We start from the raw sequence: 21,403 nt of genomic DNA, 5'->3' as shown, positions 1-21,403 counted from the left end.
TTGGAAAGGTTTTACAAAAGAGGAGGGGCTAGGTGTGGATTTGTAGTTCTATATATATTGAAATATATGCATTAAAAGCCGGACGTGGTGGCACACGTCTTTAATCCTAGCACTCGGGAGGCAGAGGTAGGAGGATCGCCATGAGTTCGAGGCCACCCTGAGATGACAGAGTTAATTCCAGGTCAGCCTGGATTACAGTGAGACCTTACCTCAAAAAAAAAAAAGAAAAAAGAAAAAAGAAAGAAATATATGCATTAAACTTTTATACTGCTATGTTGACACAAAAGACATAGTTCTTACCACAAAGGGGATGAGAGGTAGTTTATTCTGGAGCCAAATATGAGTGACCATGGCCCAGGAACACAGAATTAGGTCACCCCAAATTCCAAGTTCCAATGTGTTAACAATTTCATGAAGGTTTTAATGTTACAGAACAAAAGTTATAAATCCAGGCACTTTTTACATACATTGGCTGACCATCAGATAGTCAGGTTGTAGCCAAGCAGGGAAATCTCCAGGACAGGTTTTAATTGCTCTCTGACAGCATTTTTAGCCCTTGGGTTAGTGGAAGCTGATGATCTGTCAGTACACTCCAAAAAGGTTGCACCTGATCAATTGGTAGCCATGTGGCTGTTAGGTCAGACACAGAGGTTGGTGATAATGGCTGTTGAAGGGATAAAGGTAGTCCAAGGTAATTAGGCTTTAGTCTGGCAAAATTCCATCTATTTGTGGCCACAGGAGTTTTATCAGTCCATTCAGCCTTGCTGTATGCACATATAGTACTTTTCTTGGAACTTTAGTTCACAGCTGTAACTAATCACAGGAATAGAGAAATTTTTTGAGACCTTTGCATATAATTACCACTGGGAAATAAAGGTATTTATTAAATAGTTGGAAAATTTGATAAATTTAATTACATTCAATTTTTCTATTCCTTTAATGTCACATGAAAAGAAGTAAAAATGCACCAGTAAAAATGTTTGTGATAACAATTTTATTAATGAAAAGATTCTATACAAGAATAAAAACTGACAAATACATCACAATTTAGAAAGTTAAAATAAATTAAAATTAGATTTTTCACAGGAATCTCTAACTCTTTCCAAAAATGACTTTTTAAAATTTATTATAAATTCATATTTAAGCATTTGATACAAGAAAGTCCTTAGGTGATTAAACGGACTACATTGAGGGTTGAATGTGGTTTCATATTGTATAACCTGTGAAATTTACAGAGCCCAGGCTTCTGTAATTGGATTTGACCTTGGTTTATTGGGAAGGCAAAAAGTTTGCTTTCTTAGCACATAGCAGAAAGACAGGTTCTCAGGTCCCTGAGACCTGAGCCTGGGAAAAATCAGTGCAGCTACATGAGATTTGCTTCTATTGCCTGAGAAAGAACACTTGTGCAGAATCTCAGTGGAATGGAGACTTTGCTGAAGACTGGTGTGCATGTGCTCAAGACTAAAAACCAGCCTCTGGAAACAGAAATGTGGAAGTGCTCTTTATTTTACACAGCAGACTGACTTTTGCAGATCTGAGCGTTTCTGAGTCTGCACACATTGCTTGGCCTCTGGGGTAGCTGCAACTTCCATTAAGTTCACAAATTTCCAGTATCTCACAAGTCCTCAGGCTGCTGTTTCTGTTTTTTAAGGTTAACCACTTGAACCATTTTAACAAATGCCTTCTCCTAATTTACGTGCTAAAATGGATTGTATTTAGGATTATGCCTGAATGGCAAGAGGCTTTTGTTTGCTAATGGACTCCACAGTAAATCTGAGAATAAAAATATCCCCTCCACACTAGCAGGAGAGGAATCCCCGTCCTTCTCCAACATGCCAGTCCTATAGAGACATTTATTTTTATTATCTCAAAATTGGCCTGTCCTCTTCTCCTGTCTTGTGACAGTTCTGTAACCATGCAGCTGACAAGATGTAGAGGAAGCTATTTCTCTGGAGGACAGAGCTACTGGCTGCACTATCCAACCAATAGGCTAGATGACAGGATAGGAGGGAACACTTTTATTTTGTTTCCTTTTCTCAATTCTATTCATTGTTGTAAGAAATGTATTCATTTTATATGGAATAAAATATTATATTAAAAATGTTTAAGACTACTTTTTCTCTTCAGGGTTCAACTTATAACAGTGCACTCACATATTTTTAAGTGTCTCTTGTTTTCAGCTCCTAATTGATTATAAAATAAGATGGAATGTATTTTTTCAAATTTTTGTTCCAAACAAGCCAATTACTTGGATTTTTGCTTCTTTCATATATACATACATACGTATATACATACATACATACATGTATGTATGTATGTATATATATACATATATATGTATGTGTATATACACATATATACATACATATACATATATATGTATGTATATATACATATACATGTACATATATATGCATATACACACACATATATACATGTACATATAGATATACATATGCATATACATATACACACATATATATATACATATACATATATACACACATACATATACATATATATATATATATATATATATTTATATATATATATATATATATATATGAAAGAAGCAAAAACCCAAGTAATTGGCCTGTTTGGAACCAATTGTATATATATATGTATATGTATGTATATATTGATATAGGATGCAACACCACAAAAAACTTGACATAAAAATGTCATCATACTGATTCAGGATTTGGGGATTCAGCAAGAATCCTTTAGAATTAATGAACCCCAAGTTTTGGGTTCTCTTCTAGCTTTAATAAAGAATTAACAAAGATGGACCCAAGAAGGATAGGTTATGAATTCTTAAGTTTATTTAGGGGATAATCACAAATTGTGAGGTTCATTTAAGGGAGATTAGGGTCTTGGAAAGGAAGGTAAACATGTGGGGATAAAGAAACATGCTGTCATGTGGGAACACTGTAGTTTATAAAGTTCATTTACGAGAAATTGAGGTCTTGACTGGAGAGATGGATTAGCGGTTAAGTGCTTGCCTGTGAAGCCTAAGGACCCCGGTTTGAGGCTCGATTACCCAGAACCCACATTAGCCAGATGCACAAGGGGGCATATGCGTCTGGAATTCATTTGCAGTGGCTGGAGGCCCTGGTGTGCCCATTCCCTCCCTGCCTCCCTCTCTCTCTCTCTCTCTCTCTCTCTCTCTCTATCGTTGTTAAATAAATAAATAAAAATAAACAAAAAATTTTTAAAAAAAGAGAAATTGAGGTCTTTAGAAAAGAACTAGAGCAGAGCTATAAGCATGTGGAAAGTAGAATCTAGGAGCTTGTGAAGGGAGACTTAGGAGGAACCCTCACAGCATCTAACCTGAGTTTCCCCATGGAAGGAAGTTAAAGGGCAAATGGTGCTGACTCAAGGATGAGTAGCAGAGAGAAAACATAGTAAAGTTACACTCATGATTACCCTGAGTTTAGAGTAATTACACAGGTGACAGGTCTAGAGTCAGAGAAAGCACCCAGTGGTAGATCTTATAGTGTATGGAGATTATGCACGTGGTAGATTATAAAGAAGAGGCAAGGAGAAAAGAAAAACATCTTGACCAAGAAACAATATTCTGACCCATCCACAGACAGGCTGCCTAAGAGGGGAAGCCACTATCATCAAAGCAGAGAGGAGAGAGAATGGACACACACACACACACACACACACACACTCACACACACTCACACGTACACTTCCACAGTGGAGCTTCCACTCAGAGAGAAGGAGGGGCTTGAAGGCATAGCCTTTATAGCATCAGATATCAAGTATGTAAGGGGAAGACCTGATTGGCTCGTAAATTTGGATGATGGACCCAAGGTAACAGAGTAGACTGTATGCAGCAGGGGGAGCTTTAGATCCATCTCAATCAGACATGAGTTGCCACTTTTGCCAACAGTTCCTGTCTTGTGTCAGGGCCAGGTGACCTACAAGATGGTTCTCTTTGAGACTCAATCCCTAACTGAAACTAAACTAAACTGAATTAGCCATTGTCTGTTAGAAGACAGAAAGCCTCTTGATGGTAAAATGTTTCACTATCTTATAATTACTTTGATATTATAAGCAGCAATCTTTTCCTTCATTTTAGGGATAAGAAATGGGAAATGACAACCTAAATAAAAATGAATTATAAATTTTTGAATTTACAAAAGTATCAATTAATATTGCAGTTTTAAAGAAAGGGGTGTCCTAAATTCTTCTACATACAATAAAACTTATTTATATTGTATATGCCATTGAATGACATCTCCATATTGCAGTGACAACTGTTCAAGGCTGTGTCTAAGGACTTGACAATTGAAATAAAATCTCTTAGGATGATAATTTATATTTTTCTGTGTCTCTTCCCCCCTTTTGCCTTTTATTTATTTTCGAGTAACCACATCACATTGGATGGGAAAAATGAAGAAAGGTATCATACATCTCAAGGCCCCAAAGAAAGGAAATCTTTCAAAGAACCCGGAAAATACATGGAAAATATGCTATAAATAATCTGTGAATTGCATCTAATTCAGAAATTCATGAGTGTTTATAGAGGACTTGGTTTGTGTGTGTGTGTGTGCGTGTATGCAATGATACACAAGTAGCATATTGTGTATTTGTGAATACAGGTATGTGTGTCCACATGTGCGTATGTGCATGCCGTGGCTAGAATCATCAGGTATCTTCTTCTATCACTTGTCACTTTTCTTTCTTTTTGAGATGGGCTATCTTACTGTACTCAGTTCTCCCTAATTTGACTAGACTAGCTAGCTAATAAGCCCTGTAGATCTACCTGTCTCTGAGTCCCCAGAGGTAGGCCATCAGGTGTAGTTGCTGGGGGTCCAAACTCAGACCCCTATGTTTGCACAGCAAGCTCTCTACTCATAGCAATCTCCCCAGCCAATGACTTGGTTCTTGATAGCAGCCTATCTTTGTATCTCAAAATTAAGATCTTAGCAAATTTCACCAGCTGCATGATAGAATCTAGTCATCTACTTTAAATTGGGAGCCTTTAAATTTGTTTTTTGTAAAGCAGTCATTGCAATGTTATTTGTACAGCTATTCCTTAAAAAATAAATTTTGATGGTGACAGTTACATTATTTTTAGTTTTGCTCAGCAGCTGCAGACTATAATTAAGACAACTAAAATTTGTGAATGACATTAGCTTTCTATAATGTATTATTTTATGTTAGTCACAAAAAAACTGTTGCTCTATGTCAAGAAGCCTATACACAGACCTCTCCATGCATGATTGAGACTTGGGCTAATACTGTTTCTAGGAATTATTCCTCAAAGCACATTAGGACTGCAATATCCAGGAATCATCTTCCAAAGCTTTAGAGCCCTGCAGCAGGACTCTGTCCCTGGGTACTTCTTGTTGTATGTTGTTTCCTAGCTGATTAATTTCACACTTGTCAAAGAACTGCTGCTGCTATGTGAAGAAATATGTAATCACTGTTTTGATCTGCCAGCTGTAATGTTCTACATCCCAAGGACAGGTGTCATACTTCTTCTTAATCCTGACAATACAAATGTTTACATCTTCCATTGATCAATTGTCAGAATCTTTAGAAATGGAACAAGAATAGAATATCTTTGAGTCAACAGCATCCACAACAGTTAACTACGGACTGTAGGTTTTTAGTGAAACAATGTGTCAAGGGAGAATTGGAAATCTCTTTTGGTTGGAGTGGTTTTAAAGGAGATCGTGAAGGAAGACCAGATTCAGAATACGTGGGTCTCTCCTGTCTGAACTTCCTGGGATTCCACACCACCCAGTCCAGGAAATCCACTTCTCAGCATGCTCAGACCATCTTTCAATCAGTTGAAAAATGAGTTCTTTTCAGAATAAAAAAAAAAAAAGAAAGTATTTCATGATCTTTTCCAACTCTGATATTTTTGTGGAAAAGGTAATTCATTAAACATTAAACCACATTAGATCCTTAAAGATAAGAAGTAGCTTTTCAATAAAATAACACAGGACATGGAGATCCATTTTGGTCTTTTATATAACTGAATCATTATTCTGTTAAAGGCAGATATGTCAAACATCTTGGAACACATGTTCCCTTTTTCAGAGATATTCTATAATCATTTGAATTAGGGAACACTCATAGTTCTTTACTCTACTTTTCTTTGAACTCAACTACTGTATTCTTGATGTTTTATATTTTTTGAAATAAGAGAACTGTAGGGGGCTGGAGAGATGTCTTAGAGGTTAAGTGCCTGTGAACCCTAAGGACCCCTATTTGATGCTCAGCTCCCCAGAATCCACGTTAGCCACATGCACAAGGGGGTGCATGTGTCTGGAGTTCATTTTCAGTGGCTGGAGGCCCTTTCTCTGTCTCTATCTGCTTCTTTTTCTCTCTGTCTGGTGCTCTCAAATAGATAAATAAAAATAAACAACATTTTTTTTTTATAAAAAGAACTGTAGGAAAGTTCATATTGAGTAATAGAAAGAATGCTGACTTTTTCCCCCCTAGAAGATTAGGATCTTAAATTCTATCAAGCACAGCTGATTTTTCTAGGACTTGTATTATGGTTTAGCCATGACACTTCAGTTAATGCTTTCAACTACTACATGTCACATATACTTGATTTTATAAAACTTTTCCTTATAAGTAATTCTATCCACAAAAATTTTAGAGTTTAGTAAAAAATGAAATACTTAGAAATAAACTTTAAAAAAATAGGGTGTGTATGTGTGTGTGCATGTGTGTCAAAGGACAACTTCAAGTGATAGTATTCACCTTCTACTTTGTTTAAGCCAGATTTAGTGTTTACCAGTGCATGTGCCAGGCTAGGAGACCACAACCTTCAGAGATTCTCCTCTCTCCTCCCATCTCACCATAGGAAGTCTTGGAGTACAGATTCTCTCTATTGTGTGTTACGTAGGTCCTAGGGAACTCGACTCCCCCATTTACACTTGTGTAGTGAGCACACTTTTATCCATTAGGCTATTTCTCTAGATGAGAAATGAAGACGTAGCATACTTGCACACTGGAATCCACAAAACAAAGGTACAAAAAGAAAGTTTAGAAGATGCAGAAATGGAAAATAACATGACATGCTCATAGATTGGAAATTTTACTATTGTTAAATGTCTGTATTATTCAATGTGGCCTACAGACTTAATGTTACCTCTGTCAAAATGGCAATGACACTTTTTTTTACAGAAATAAAAATCTCAGATTCACTGATTTGTGAAAATTTAATTCATCATTCAAATGAGCATCCTCATTAATGTAATTAGATTTCTCTCTTCTTACCTTATTCTCTAATTTGCTTATGGGTTTTCAATAAGCTATAAAAGAGAAAACTGATTTGCTATACATACTTACTACTTAGGAGTGAATATGAAGTTTAGAATAGATAGTCATAGAATCATAGATTTGAAATGAATACTTGTGAAAATCAAGTTCAAATAATTCCATTTTACAAATGAGAGAGTGTTTTAGTTCTTAGTAAACATAAAGGTAAATGGCAAAGACGAGGCCTATGATTTTTGATTCCAAGTCCAGTGACGTTTTAAAAAGTTTTTCATAGTGAATTGTATCTTGTGCATGATAACTTTACCTTGCACAAGGCTATATACTAACTGTATTTGACCATGCACTTTCCAGAGACCATTTGTAAATGAACTGTCAGCTTACAGAGTTCATATAAATTGATGATATAATCTTCAAGAATCATCTGCTTTTATGAGACTGGCCTTAGAAGGGAAAGTTTATTTTTGTCTAATATTTGGAAGACATTATTTTTAGCATCCTGCTGTACTCATAAGAATCCCTGAAATAGGGCTGGAGAGATGGCTTAGTGGTTAAGCGCTTGCCTGTGAAGCCTAAGGACCCCGGTTCGAGGCTCGGTTCCCCAGGTCCCACATTAGCCAGATGCACAAGGGGGCGCACGCGTCTGGAGTTCGTTTGCAGAGGCTGGAAGCCCTGGCGCGCCCATTCTCTCTCTCCCTCTATCTGTCTTTCTGTGTCTGTCGCTCTCAAATAAATAAATAAAATTAAAAAAAAAAAAGAATCCCTGAAATATAAGAAGGTAAATAGGATTTTATTATTTGTGGATTGAGGTATATAGGAAGAGAGTCAAGCATAATTTTAAAAATGGAGAAATCAGTACAACTTTGAGAGTAAATACTAACATAATAAAGCTTCTTGCTTTTTGATCTGTTATTTAGTCTTCTCTGACTGTACTTCTAATTCTTAAAATGAGTATTTACAGTCAACAGATTGGACTGACTCAGAAAAGAGGCTGAACTTCAGACACTCTGTGTTCTTATGCTTAGAGAATGTGGTTCATAAAAATAGTGAGCTACTCATGTCATTCTGGTTTATGTAGAACGGTTTACTCATTCTCTTAAGATGAGACTGTTAGTAACTATTCTTCTTTTGTCCTGGCAAATGAAAGTTACTGCACCCATTAAAAGAGTTATGAGATTTCCCAATTGAATGCCAGAGTAGTTATGGTAATACTGTCAGAGCCTATTGCATCAGTCACCTTTCTCATTGCTGTGACCAAACATCTGCCAAAAAACAACTCCCAGGATGAAGAATGTAATTTGTCTCACAGTACATTGATAAAAGAATATAATCTATCATAATAGTGAAAGCATGGCTTTAGGATGGGAAGCCACCACTCACATTGTATCAGCCGTTCGGAAGCAAAGAGCTGGATGCTGGGGCTCAGCTTGCTTTCTTCTTTTCCCCTTCACTCATTTGAACCACAGCCAATGGTATGCTTAAACCTCAATTAAACATCCTTCAAAACACCTTCACAGAAATCTACTTATTGATTCTAAATTCAGCCAAGTTGGTAATGAAAATTACCAGCATGTTCCTTGAGATCATATAACCATAAATGTATCATTTCATGATAGCTGTGAAACAGTCTAATCTTCATCTGTAGGACATGTCACCACTTAACTCAAAGAAGGATTTGCAAGATTGAGCAGTGATGCTTCCCAAAGGCAAAGTTCTTGTTGTGAGAAAGTGTGTTATGCCCCTGGCTTCTCTTTATACCCTTGTTGAACACCAGGCAGAACAGAAAGGTAAAGAAATCACCCACTTGTCTTGACTTAGAGACCAAGATATACAGAAAAATTATCTGCAACCACTTTCTTCTCTGACAGTTTGGAGGTGACATTGATATCTGAGCACACCCAATCAGAAGAAACCATGGTGGTTTCTTGATGTCTTACATTCTTGCTCTAATGGGAGACTTTTTCTGGTTTGTGCCCCTTGTCTTTCCCCTCTCCAATTCCTCGCTGCCATGGGTCTTAGCCAATGCTCTCTCTTTCTATCTCATTATTCTGTGTCAGTGTTGTAACTAAGAGCTATGTGTGGCAGGAGATCCCGGGAGATGCTGAAAAGTCACAGAGCAGAAATGAAAGACTGAGTTCATACTTATACTTTGTGGCAAGGTCTGGACTCTGACTTTCATTCAGCATTTTACTGAATATATAAGTTATATTGAGATGGCGATTGCTCTCATTTCAGAGTAGATGACATTCAGTTAGTTTACATAACTGAGGGCTGGGTAGAAGGCTCAGTGGATGAATCACTTCATCCACAAGTACCTGAGTTTAGATCACTAGAAATTGTGTAAAAGCTGGATGTTGTGGCAGGCTTCTGTGATCCCAGCTCACCTATTGGTAGATAAAAGGTATAGACAGGGACACAGGAGGACTTCCCAGATGCTTGCAGTGACAAACACACACACTGAATGGCAAGGACTAACCCTGAAAGCTGTCTTCTGACTTTCCTACACACCCCATGGCACAAATACATCCTCATGCACACATCCATGAAACACACAAGCAGACACACAGCCAAAACAAAAACAGATGTAAGTAATTAATCAAAGCTTGGGGCAGTGGCTGACACCTGTAATCCAAGCACTTGAGTGGCTAAGGTAAAAAGATTGTCGTGAGTTTATTGGTAGCCTTGGCTCCGTAGGAAGTCCTAGGCCATCCTCCACCAAACTGAAACAGCAAGAATAAATAATCAACAAGCATATGTTGTTAAATAACAAAGTGCATTTTTCTCCTCGTGATATTATTGTGCCAGGTAATACCTTAACAGAAGCTGCTATTGGAGAAAGAGGTCAGACATACCACACAGCATACTCTAAAACATCAGCATTGCAGAAGAAAGGAAACATTCACAAGTCCAGGGTCAATAAGCCACAGCTAATAGATGTCTTCCTGTCTAACAATCGCCCTATGGAGTGGCATGCCAGGTTCATGTGTCTGGATCACACACTATGGGCCTTATTCCCATAGAGGTCACGTTATTATATGTCATATATACTACAGCTCTCTCTACATACATACACATAAAAATTAAGCTCAACTTTCATTAAGATGAGATATGTAGAGTGTTTGGAGTTTTTATTAATTTAATTTATTTTTTTAAATTTACTTATTTATTTGTAAGCAAAGAGAGATAGAAGACAGAAAAACAGAGAGAATTGGCATGCCCGAGCTTCCAGCTATTGCAAATGGACTCCAGATGCATGTACCACTTTGTGCATTCGGCTTTACCTGGGCACTGGTGAAGGGAACTGGGGTTATTAGGCACTGAAGACAAGAGCCTTAACTGCTGCTGAGCCATCTCTCCAGCCCCGCTGTTTGGTCTTTTGGTGTCTATAATATTTACAAGAATTTCCTGGGATTATCAAAGACATGGAGCATCTGGAAAATGTTGGGTCCCTGTGTTTGGTTATAGATGCCTGATTGAGGTGAAAGTGTTCCATTCCATGGCACATGAGCCTGGATACTGTTGTTCTCTCTGGAAAAAGGAGTCATCCAGGACCCTGCTAGCCTGTGCTGCATGCAATCCGGAGACAGCTCCTAGTGTAGTTTTCACACTCTCTTGCTCCCTAAATTCCAGACACACCACTTAACATGTAGGTAATTAGTGTGTCCTCTCCTCTCCAAAGATCCCATTCTGGAACAGTAAGCTACAACTCTGCTATGGAGCTTTTGAAAATTGCCCATTAGTCATTAACATGGCTAGTGACAATCATCAGAGTTAGCCATGCTAATGTGTACAATTCCTATTTAGATTCAATAAATTATAAACAAAGCCAGGAAGAAAATTCAGCTTTCCTCTTTCCTCCACCTTCCACTCAGGTCAGGAAAGTGAGGTATAGAAGCACTCCGCATCTTGCCTGGGGCTCCTGTCATCAGATGGTAATGCAGAGATAAGTAGTAGACTAGGCTTCTCTCATTTTCCATCCCACTGCTCCTCTTCCTGCCAGGACTGTGACTAGAGTGTGAAATGTAGAGGCATTAGCGTAGTGAGGAATCCAGACAGAAATTCAGACATATCTGTGGCAGTACTGATTTATATTTTTTTATTGGCAGCCCATGGATTTGGGGAATTAAGGGATTTAACCTGCCAAATACACTTTACCTGCTTATGCCTCTCTTTTTAGACCCTGCAATGCCTATCTCTAAAGCACCTATATATAGGGCAGTATGCTGAATACACTGGGAACAAGAGAGAGGGGGGCAGTTCTTACCATGCAGAAACCTTTACCATCCAGATTCACCAGTCCTGGGCACTTCTGACTACAAGGGTATCAGCCCCGCTATGTGCAATGATTACTACAAGCTGTTCAGCATTGTGTTCTGAATGTTAGGAGCCACTGTAATGTTGAGTCATTGTAATGATTTTAAAATGAAGAAACATTAAACATGGAAACAAATTAAAATGTCCATGTTAGGGAAGATTTGAGCATGGCTTCATTGAACAACGGACCCCAAGGATTTTATTGGTAAGTCCTGAGAACTAACCTGGTGATGTCTCCACTCTGTTGCTGCTTCATAGTACTTCATGTGGATTCTGCTTCTGGAAATACTTTACCCAAGTGAAGCAAGTGTTTTGTAAATCTTTTCCAGTTTCACATTCATCCTGATTCTCTGAATAAAGCACCACCTTCTGAAAAAAAAAAAAAAAGCTAAAAGAAATCAATCATGTTTAATAAATTATTTTTGACAATTTCTTACATATATATGATGAATTTTTTTCCACATGCACTCCACATTACCTTCTCTTAGTCCTCTCCACTTCCACTAAACCCCTTGTTCTTCCCGACTATTTCCCATCCTACTTTCATGTATTTTCTTTAAACTTCTAAGTTAGGGTTGCTTGCGTGAGCATGGGTGGAGAATTATTTACTGGAATATAGGCAACCTACCAGGGGCTATAGCATTGAAGAACTGCCCTTTACACACACACACACACACACACACACACACACACACACACACACATATGTGTGTGTGTGTATATATATATATATGTGTGTGTGTGTATATATATATATATATATATATATATATATATATATGTCCATAATCTAGTGGTGCTCTCAGCCTCAATAACAGAAGCTTCTTTTTGTAGTGGGGGAAGGTGAATAGGATGCACATATGCATGATCAGCCCTTAGCATGGTATCTATATCATCCCACCTCTAAAGCCCAGGAACAATGTGGAAGAACAGGCAAAAAGACAGTTGAGGATTGGAGGATGGGGAGAAGTACTATAGACAACTTTCTTCTAGATGTGAAATGATTTCTACACTCATATGCTCACAGCAAACAAGGTTTCCTGCCCAAGATTGAGCCCACCAACCATCCTTCATTGATGGGGGAGTGCCTTACAAGATTCCTCTCCTCCCAGATGAGCTATTGGTAAGTTAATGGGTGCTGGAATTGGAGGAGACATTTTTCCATTTTAATAAATACAGCTGGGCTGGAGAGATAGCTTAGTGGTTAAGTGCTTGCCTGTGAAGCCTGAGGACCCTGGTTCGAGGCTCAATTTCCCAGGACCCACGTTAACCAGATGCACAAGGGCTTGCATGCATCTGGAGTTCATTTGCAGTGGCTGGAGGCCCTGATGTGCCCATTCTCTCTCTCTCTCTCTCTCTCTCTCTCTGCCTCTTTCTCTCTCTGTCGCTCTCAAATAAATAAACAAAAAAATTAATAATCATACAGCTGCTAAATATAAAATGCATATTTTAAAGGGGCATGCTTTTGATCATATCTTAATTTCCAATCATTCTCTTAGCAGCAAATTTCAGAGTTATTTAAAATTTTCAGCATTAGAAAAGGAAACTCTGTGCGCATGTGTGTGTGTGTGTTGTGCAAGTATGTGCGTGCATGCTGATATGTGTGTAAACTAATGTGTGTGTGCGCATGTTTATGGTGGTCAGAGATTGTGGTTTGATGTTTCTGAGGAATACATCCAACCAGAAGCAGCCTGTGGGATGAGAGAGTCTATTTCAGGCTTATAAATCCAAGGTAACGTCACGAACTGTGGGAAAAGCTGGCTCCTTTTCATATCCAAGCAGAAAGACACCAAACACAGCTAGCACCACAAAACCTCCAGAGCTCAAACTGCTCTCCCCATACCTTAGGCCTGAATCCAAGATGCAAACCCAAACACACCTTAGGGCTGGACTCCAAGACTTGGCCCCAATGACACTTCCTCTTTCCCCATTGGGCTCTACTCACTGGAAACTGGACTTTATAGGAACATACATTCAAGCAATGACAAATCTCTTCTATGGTCCCTCTCCCTCTGTTTTTTTTTTTTTTTTCTTTTTTGGTTAAATTTTTTATGTATTAGTTTTGTACTCAGTGAATACAGTCAAATTGGTACCACTGTTAGGCTTGTCCATTTGCTACCCCTCTCTCTGGCCCCTCCTTGTTGAGGTATATGGGTCATGCATTGTGGAGTTAGCCCACAGTTATGGGTAGGAGAAATGTCTCTCTGTGTCATGACCCAACATGTGTCTCTGACATCCTTTCTGCCCCCTCTTCTGCAAAATTTTTCTGAGCCATGTTGCATTCATTTTTGGTCTGCTTCAGTGATGAGGTATTGAGAACCTCTGTGTCTCTGGAGATCTGATTTGGTAGGAGTTGATTGTTCTCTGTGTTGATCTTCTTCCCCCTTGTACTGGTACCCAGTTCACCAAGAAAACAGCACCCTTGCTTGTTTTGCCAATTATTATTAGTTTCAGCTGGGGCCCTTTTGAGGTATGACGGGGTGGTTCTCTCCTTGGGATCTGCATCTATCTGAAAAAGAGAAGCAGATTCTCCAACAGAGAGTAAAGTTAGCACCAAACAAATGAAATATCCCTTATTGTTTTGAAAATTTTTGTTTATTTTGTTTATTTGAGAGTGACAGAGAGAGAAAGAGGCAGATAGATAGCAAGAGAATGGGCACGCCAGGGCCTCCAGCCCCTGCAAACTAACTCCAGAAGCATGCGCCCCCTTGTGCATCGGGCTAATGTGGGTCCTAGGGAATCAAGCCCTGAACTGGGATCCTTGGGCTTCACAAGCAAGCGCTTAACCACTAAGCCATTTCTCCAGTCCCCTTATTTTTTTAATAAAGAATTTAATAGGTGTAGGCCCTCTTGTAGCCCATGATTGGTGACCAATAACTCTCTCTTATTTTATTGAAACAGTATTTTTCATGGATTCTGAGATCACCAATTTGGCTGAAATCTAGCAAGCTCGCTCCACTTCTTGATGCTGAAATTTCAGGTATACACTACCGTCTCTGACTTTCAAGAGGATTTTGGGATCTGAACTAAAGTCCTAAATTCTTGCTTATGCTTGTGCAACAAACACTTTACCTGCTGGGATATGTTCCAGCCCCAGTTTCAGCACTTTAAAAGCACTACCTTATTTTTTGTTCCTGATGCAAATTAAGGATTGTACCTAAGAAAAGTGAATGTAGAAAGGAAAATCTACAAATCTAGAAATAAATGGGCCAAGAAATAGAGAGCAATGCACAGAGGCACAAATCAGAAATACATTTAGTGAAGCTGGAAAAAAAAAAATCGTGTGAATCTCCAGTGCATAAAGAACCTAGGGTGATCTGGGTAACCTAATTGACTATCACTGCTGTATGTGACATGGCCATCAGAAAGGTTAATGCAATTTGGGGCAGGCTATGCCGAGTCATCACTTCCAGAAGAGATAATGTTCTCTGCATGGGCAGGGCTTCTCCCAAGAAATATTTAAGTGCTTATCAAGGTAAGTTTCAGAACACAGACACTAATGGTCTTCAGATCCAAGCACAGATAGTCAGAGACATACAAGATGATTTTCATGGCTGTGAATCAGCTCCACCTTTCCATGTGACCTTAGGCCTTTGGGGAGCTTATTTCTACACAGTGACCCTAATTTAACTTGGCAGGTGCCTGTGAGCAGAGGGGAGTTTCAGATGGCTGTTACTAAGATAACTTGGAAACAGATACAGAGCATTCTTCTAAGAGGCTTGCAAGTAAATTTAGAGTTGGAGATCTTCAATATTTTAGTGGATGCTGAGAAATATATTGCTCTTTGTGCATGTATGACAGACAGAGGCTCTCCTCAGATCAAATCCTTATCTCCTTCACAGTTCTGCTGAATGGAAGCTAACGGCATTGCCATTTCTTTTTATACCTTGTGTCAGAACAGTCTGAGATTTGTAAAATAGTAAAGAATCCCTGTATGCCCTATAACCAGTGTTTCCTGTTATTAACATCTTGTAAAGTTATAAGGAACATTTGTCACACAGAATCATTATTGATTCACTGTTATTAATTGAAGCACATACTATATTGACAGACCCCCCCCTTTTTTTTTTACCTAATATTGTTTTGCTGTACCAAAATTTCACTCAGGAAACAATATTACAATTAACCATATGTCTCCATGGGCTTTGCTTGGTTGTGATGGTCTCTTAGGCTTTTATTATTTTGAGGACTTGGACTTTTTGCAGAATAATGATTAGTCGTATGAATGAATCTGTAATAACCAAAGCCAGAGCAATGCAAATAACAAAGTACAGTATTAATGAATGATGACCCCAAACATAGAAATCCTATGTATGAGTTCATATCATTATAAATGAGTGTATGACTGGTTAGAATGAATAAATAGATATAGAAGAATAGATAAATTTTCCAGACCAAAGAATTCCCATGTAAATTGCTGTTGTATGTATAATTACTTTCTTTCAAACAGTACCATATGGAAAGATAGGATAACTATACAATGGAGAAGACTGACAAACACTCCTTTAGCCAGTTGATGAAGTTAAATATGAACCATGATAAATCGTGTTGATTGTGCACTTGACATGGTGTAATGAAAATGGGACATCTCTGTGCTTATCCTCCCCTGAAAAAATCCTGAGACGGGGTCTAATTAAGAGGAATACATCAAATAAAAACTAACTGAAAGGCATCTCCTATAGAGTCTTGGCTGGTTGCCATGAGGACAAAAGGCAAAAGCATAGTGTTGGGTACCATTCAATTTGAAAGGACTAGTTTTAACAATCCTCTGTATCCTTCACAATTCTGTTTCTTTCCCATCTTCCCTGAGAAGCATAGTAGGTAGAGAGGTGCTAAAACACGTAGATGCAACTCTTCTACCTTCTTGTTCTGCATTTTGGAGACTCAAGGTGAAGTCTCTATGCTGCGTGATCTGAAGAACTAAAAAGTATGAGTTTCCTTCCTTCTACCTAAATGCCTGGTAGCAATGGACCACACCAATGTCAGATCTATGTTATCCCCATATTGTCCGGTTTTGTATAAAGTGACAGGAGACCTGATCAATATCAGGTAATTAAGACCGATATGCACAGTGGAAATTTAACACAGAAATGATCTAAGTCTATATCCCAATAGATAGCATAGGAGGCAAGGCCATTATCATGCTATGGCTTTCTTTGAGGATGGAAATATGCTATTGTGGTGGTTTGACTCGGGTGTCCCTCATAAACTTAGGTGTTCTAAGTGCTAGGTCCGCAGCTGAAGGGTAGATCCTTCATTTTTCTCCTTAAATAGTCAGAATCATTGTAGAGGTGTACTTTATAGGTTGAATTTCAAATAGACTTTGTGAAATGACTGTGAGGCTTGTCATTATTTTCCTGATAGAGACTATTCATCAGCACTAGCTCCGCTCAGACATTATAAACACTGCTCCTAAACAGTATTTTGAAATCATAATTCATTTGTAGTGTTGTTGAAATCTTATTATCTAAATATAGCAAACGAACGAATAAAAGTAAACTAAGGTCAGTGTTTCATATAATTTAGATTCCTTAACATGCCTATGTATATATGCTCATTTAAAAGTACATGTAGGAGTCCGGGCGTGGTGGCTGCTCGTGAGCCCCGGGCATGGGGGAGACGTTCGGCAGGGCCGGTGGACGTGCCCAGAGCTTGATTAACGACACACATTGTGCTTCACTAAAGTTTTAAAGGCTGTAGGACTTTTTGAATCACATGACCTCCTAAAAGCTGTTCACATTGTTCAGTTCATTTTTTTTAACTTTTATTTATTTATTTATTTATTTGAGAGCGACAGACACAGAGAGAAAGACAGATAGAAGGAGAGAGAGAGAATGGGCGCGCCAGGGCTTCCAGCCTCTGCAAACGAACGGGGCTGGAGAGATGGTTTAGCCGTTAAGCGCTCGCCTGTGAAGCCTAAGGACCCCGGTTCGAGGCTCGGTTCCCCAGGTCCCACGTTAGCCAGATGCACAAGGGGGCGCACGCATCTGGAGTTCGTTTGCAGAGGCTGGAAGCCCTGGCGCGCCCATTCTCTCTCTCCCTCTATCTGTCTTTCTCTCTGTCTCTGTCGCTCTCAAATAAATAAATAAAATATTAAAAAAAAAAAAAAAAAAGGTGTGCGCCACCACGCCTGGCAGAAAGTTTAAAAAAAAATAAAAAAACTTGGGACTGCATTTTTTATGGTTTTGTTTCCAAAACCATTTTCTTCTGGGAAAACTATTACAAAACACCAGTGGATCAAAATATTTAAACATGCAGTTGCTGGCTGTATCATTTCCCTCTTGTGGTTCTTTGTGGACCACTAAGGACTCTGCTGCTGTTTGAGCACAGGGACGTCCTCGTCCTCTCGCTGCTCAGCGTCCTGTTCACTGGGTCCCAAGGAGGACCAGCAGAGACGAGGGGAGCTGCTTTTGCCATCATTGCTGTGATCTGCCTGTTGCTGTTCGACAACGATGACCTCATGAAGGACGGCATGACAGTGCGCTCACCTGAAAGGCCCAAGAATTCAGAAGCTCAGAAATACTATCACGCTCCAAGGGGAGCTTAAGCAGGCTCCCTGCATACCTCAAACTCCAGGCTTTACTCTCTGTTGGAAGCAAGTAAAGAATCCCTCTTCTCATTATATCAGAGCCCACTCCTAATATAAAACTAGGTAAAAGGGCATGAGATAGCCCTCAAGGATGGGAAATGAGTAATAAAGTGAACCACTTATTTGGTTTCTGTAAATAGCCTTACACTATAAGCCTTAATAGCCCACACTGTTAGCCTTAGTAGCTCGCACCATAAGCTGTAGCAGCCTGCCTCAGACCTCCAAGGTCATAGGAGGCTGATACCACACTCTGCTACTCCCACCCAAGGACCTGCGCAAATGCTGACCACCAAGGTCATAAATTAATTGGCTTAGAAACTATGGGGTGGCACCAACTGACTGGCTAACACCCTGCGGGGCTCCTAATATTAAAAAATGATTGGTCTAAGGCACAGGCTTTGTTAGAAACCCTATAAAAACTGTCCTGTTCCTGCATTCAGGGCTCTGCAGTCCTCTACCCCTGTGCGGTGTACGACTGTGGGCCCCAGCGCGCTTGGAATAAAATCCTCTTGCAGTTTGCATCAAGACCGCTTCTCGTGAGTGAGTGATTTGGGTGTCGCCTTATCCGGGCAGAGCGTGGGGACCTCCTGTGGGGATTTTTCCTACACACCCACATGCTCTACACGGCCATCGCCTTCTTAGGGGTGGCAGACCTCAAGCGTGGGTGGAGTGCTGTTGCTAGTCCTGGCTTTATGTTGTGAAGTTGGTTTGCACACAGCTTCCAGAAAGCTCGCTCTAGATGTCGGTGGAGCCAAGCGTCTTCAGTCTCTATCCCAGCTTGTTTCTGTGCTTCTCTTATGTCCCTCGGCGCTCTCCTTTTTGGGAAATTTTGGACGCATCCCATAACAGACCAGCTTCGGGCCATGAACCGGGGCAGCACAGTGGGAGAGCACGGAGCACGTCCTGTCTGGAGGCGTGGTGGTGAGCGCCGCATTCTTCCTCCTGGCTGCCAACATCTTATCACCTCCTTCTAAGAGAGGACAGAAAGGCACCCTCATCGGATACTCTCCTGGAGGAACCCCTCTCTATAACTTCACAGGTGACGCTTTTCAGCACAGCTCTCAGTCGATCCCTAGGTTTATTAAGGAATCACTCAAGCAGATTCTTGAGGAGAGTGACTCTAGGCAGATCTTTTACTTCTTATGCTCGGATCTGCTTTTTACCTTTGTGGAGGTGTTCTATGGAGTGCTGACCAATAGTCTAGGCCTGATCTCGGATAGCTTTCACATGCTCTTTGACTGTTCGGCCCTGGTCATGGGTCTGTTTGCTTCCCTCATGAGTTGGTGGAAAGCAACTCGGATTTTCTCCTATGGGTATGGCCGAATAGAAATTCTGTCTGGACTTCTTAATGGACTTTTACTGATGGTAATAGCTGTATTTTGTATTTATGGAGTTGGTGACAAGATTGATTGACCCTCCGGAGTTAGACACAAACATGTTAACACCAGTCTCAGTTGGAGGGCTGGTATCAACCTTATTGGCATCTGTGCCTTTAGCCATGCCCACAGCCACAGCCACGGGGCCTCTCAAGGAAGCTGCCACCCATCTGAGCATGGCCACTCTCACCATGCACATGGACACAGTGACCATGGGCACGGACACAGCCACGGACCCACAGGTGGAGGCATGGATGCCAACATGAGGGGTGTATTTCTACATGTGTTGGCAGATACACTTGGAAGTATTGGTGTGATTGTATCCACAGTTCTCATAGACCAGTTCGGATGGTTCATTGCCGACCCTCTGTGTTCTCTTTTTATTGCTGTATTAATATTTCTCAGTGTTGTCCTGCTGATTAAGGACACCTGACAAGTCCTGCTTCTGAGACTGCCACCGGAGTAAAAGGGAGAGCTGCGGACGGCCCTAGAGAAGATAAAAAAAAAATTGAAGGATTAATATTCTACCGAGACTCTAATTTTTGGCGTCACTCTGCCAAGTATTGTGGCAGAGACAATTCATATTCAGGCGACATCTGACGTGCTGGAGCAAAGAATAGTGCAGCAGGTCGCAGGAATACTTAAAGAGGCTGGGGTCAACAACCTGACTGTTCAAGTGGAAAAGGAGGCGTACTACCAGCACGTGGGCGGCCTGAGCACTGGCTTCCGTGAGGTTCTGGCGGTGAGGAGGCAAATAGAGTCTGTGAAGTACTGCAGGGATGGGACCTACATCATGTGAGGCCGCCGGGAGTCCCCCAGGATGAGCCAAGAAGACTGAACTGTGTGTAATGTCAGAAGAATCAGAAAAAAACTTTTAAAGGTCCCTACTGTTGGATCAAGGAGTGTTTCGAAAGATAATTTCAATGCAGAATGACTCATTAATTACAAGAAAAATACTCTATTTGAATTATGTATATGGAAGGACTCTTCATTCAAGCAAAGATGACGTATGGCATCGTCTTCCGAAGTGAACACAGTGACGGGTTCTAGGGAACCCCAGCACACCTTCTGTCTTCACTGTCTGTCAGGAAACATCTCCGCTGTAAATATGTATTTACATGTTTATTACAAGACCCAGATGAAAAGTTTTGAGCTGATTTTTGCATAGCTTAAAGACAAAATAGGAATAAAATTTTTATATTTATGGATTTTCTGTATATAAAACTGCTTTCTAATTATAATTTAAGTCCATTAAGTATAATCTGTATTGCCATGTTAAATGTAAATTATATTAGGAGAAACTTGCACCACCAAGTTGAGGTGAGCAATGAGAAAAGGTAACTGTAACCTTACAGCTTTTGATGTATTACAAAACAAACCACTCTAATAAGTATATATATATTTTTTTTACTTTTGGTAGAGTTTGCACATGAATACTTTATTAGAGTGAAGAAGTTACAGTGAACTTTGCCCATGTCACTCGTCCCCTGGTCATCTTCCTCCAAGGGAGAACACTGAATTTCTCTTTAATAGTTTTCTCAAGATTTAAGTAAAACTGGTCCCATAGCACTTGGGTACCATGAAATCAAAATGTCCTATAATTACTTTCTATAGGGGTAAATAGCACATTTTCATTCCCAGTTTTAGGTTGATACATAGTCTGAAAAGACTGCTAAATATATGTATATTTGATACATATAAATATATACATATAAAAAAATAAAAGTACATGTACATATATTTATGTAAAAGTATATATGCATATACATGTATATGCTTATGAAATATTTTATTTTTATTTATTTGGAGAGAAGGAGAGAGAGAGAGAGAGAGAGAGAGAGAATGGGTGCCCTAGGAGCTCCAGGCACTG

At 39.7% G+C, this 21,403-nt stretch overlaps 1 pseudogene; it reads left to right on the top strand.

Moving 5' to 3' along the window:
* The first annotated feature begins 16,534 nt into the window (after positions 1-16,534).
* On the top strand, positions 16,535-20,332 carry LOC101617804 (annotated as a pseudogene).
* Positions 20,333-21,403: the final 1,071 nt, after the last annotated feature.

The sequence above is a fragment of the Jaculus jaculus genome, chromosome 10 (assembly GCF_020740685.1).
Source record: "Jaculus jaculus isolate mJacJac1 chromosome 10, mJacJac1.mat.Y.cur, whole genome shotgun sequence".
Lineage (NCBI taxonomy): Eukaryota > Metazoa > Chordata > Mammalia > Rodentia > Dipodidae > Jaculus > Jaculus jaculus.
Note: the sequence above shows the minus strand (reverse complement) of the source record. Positions and strands in the feature narration are given on the sequence as shown.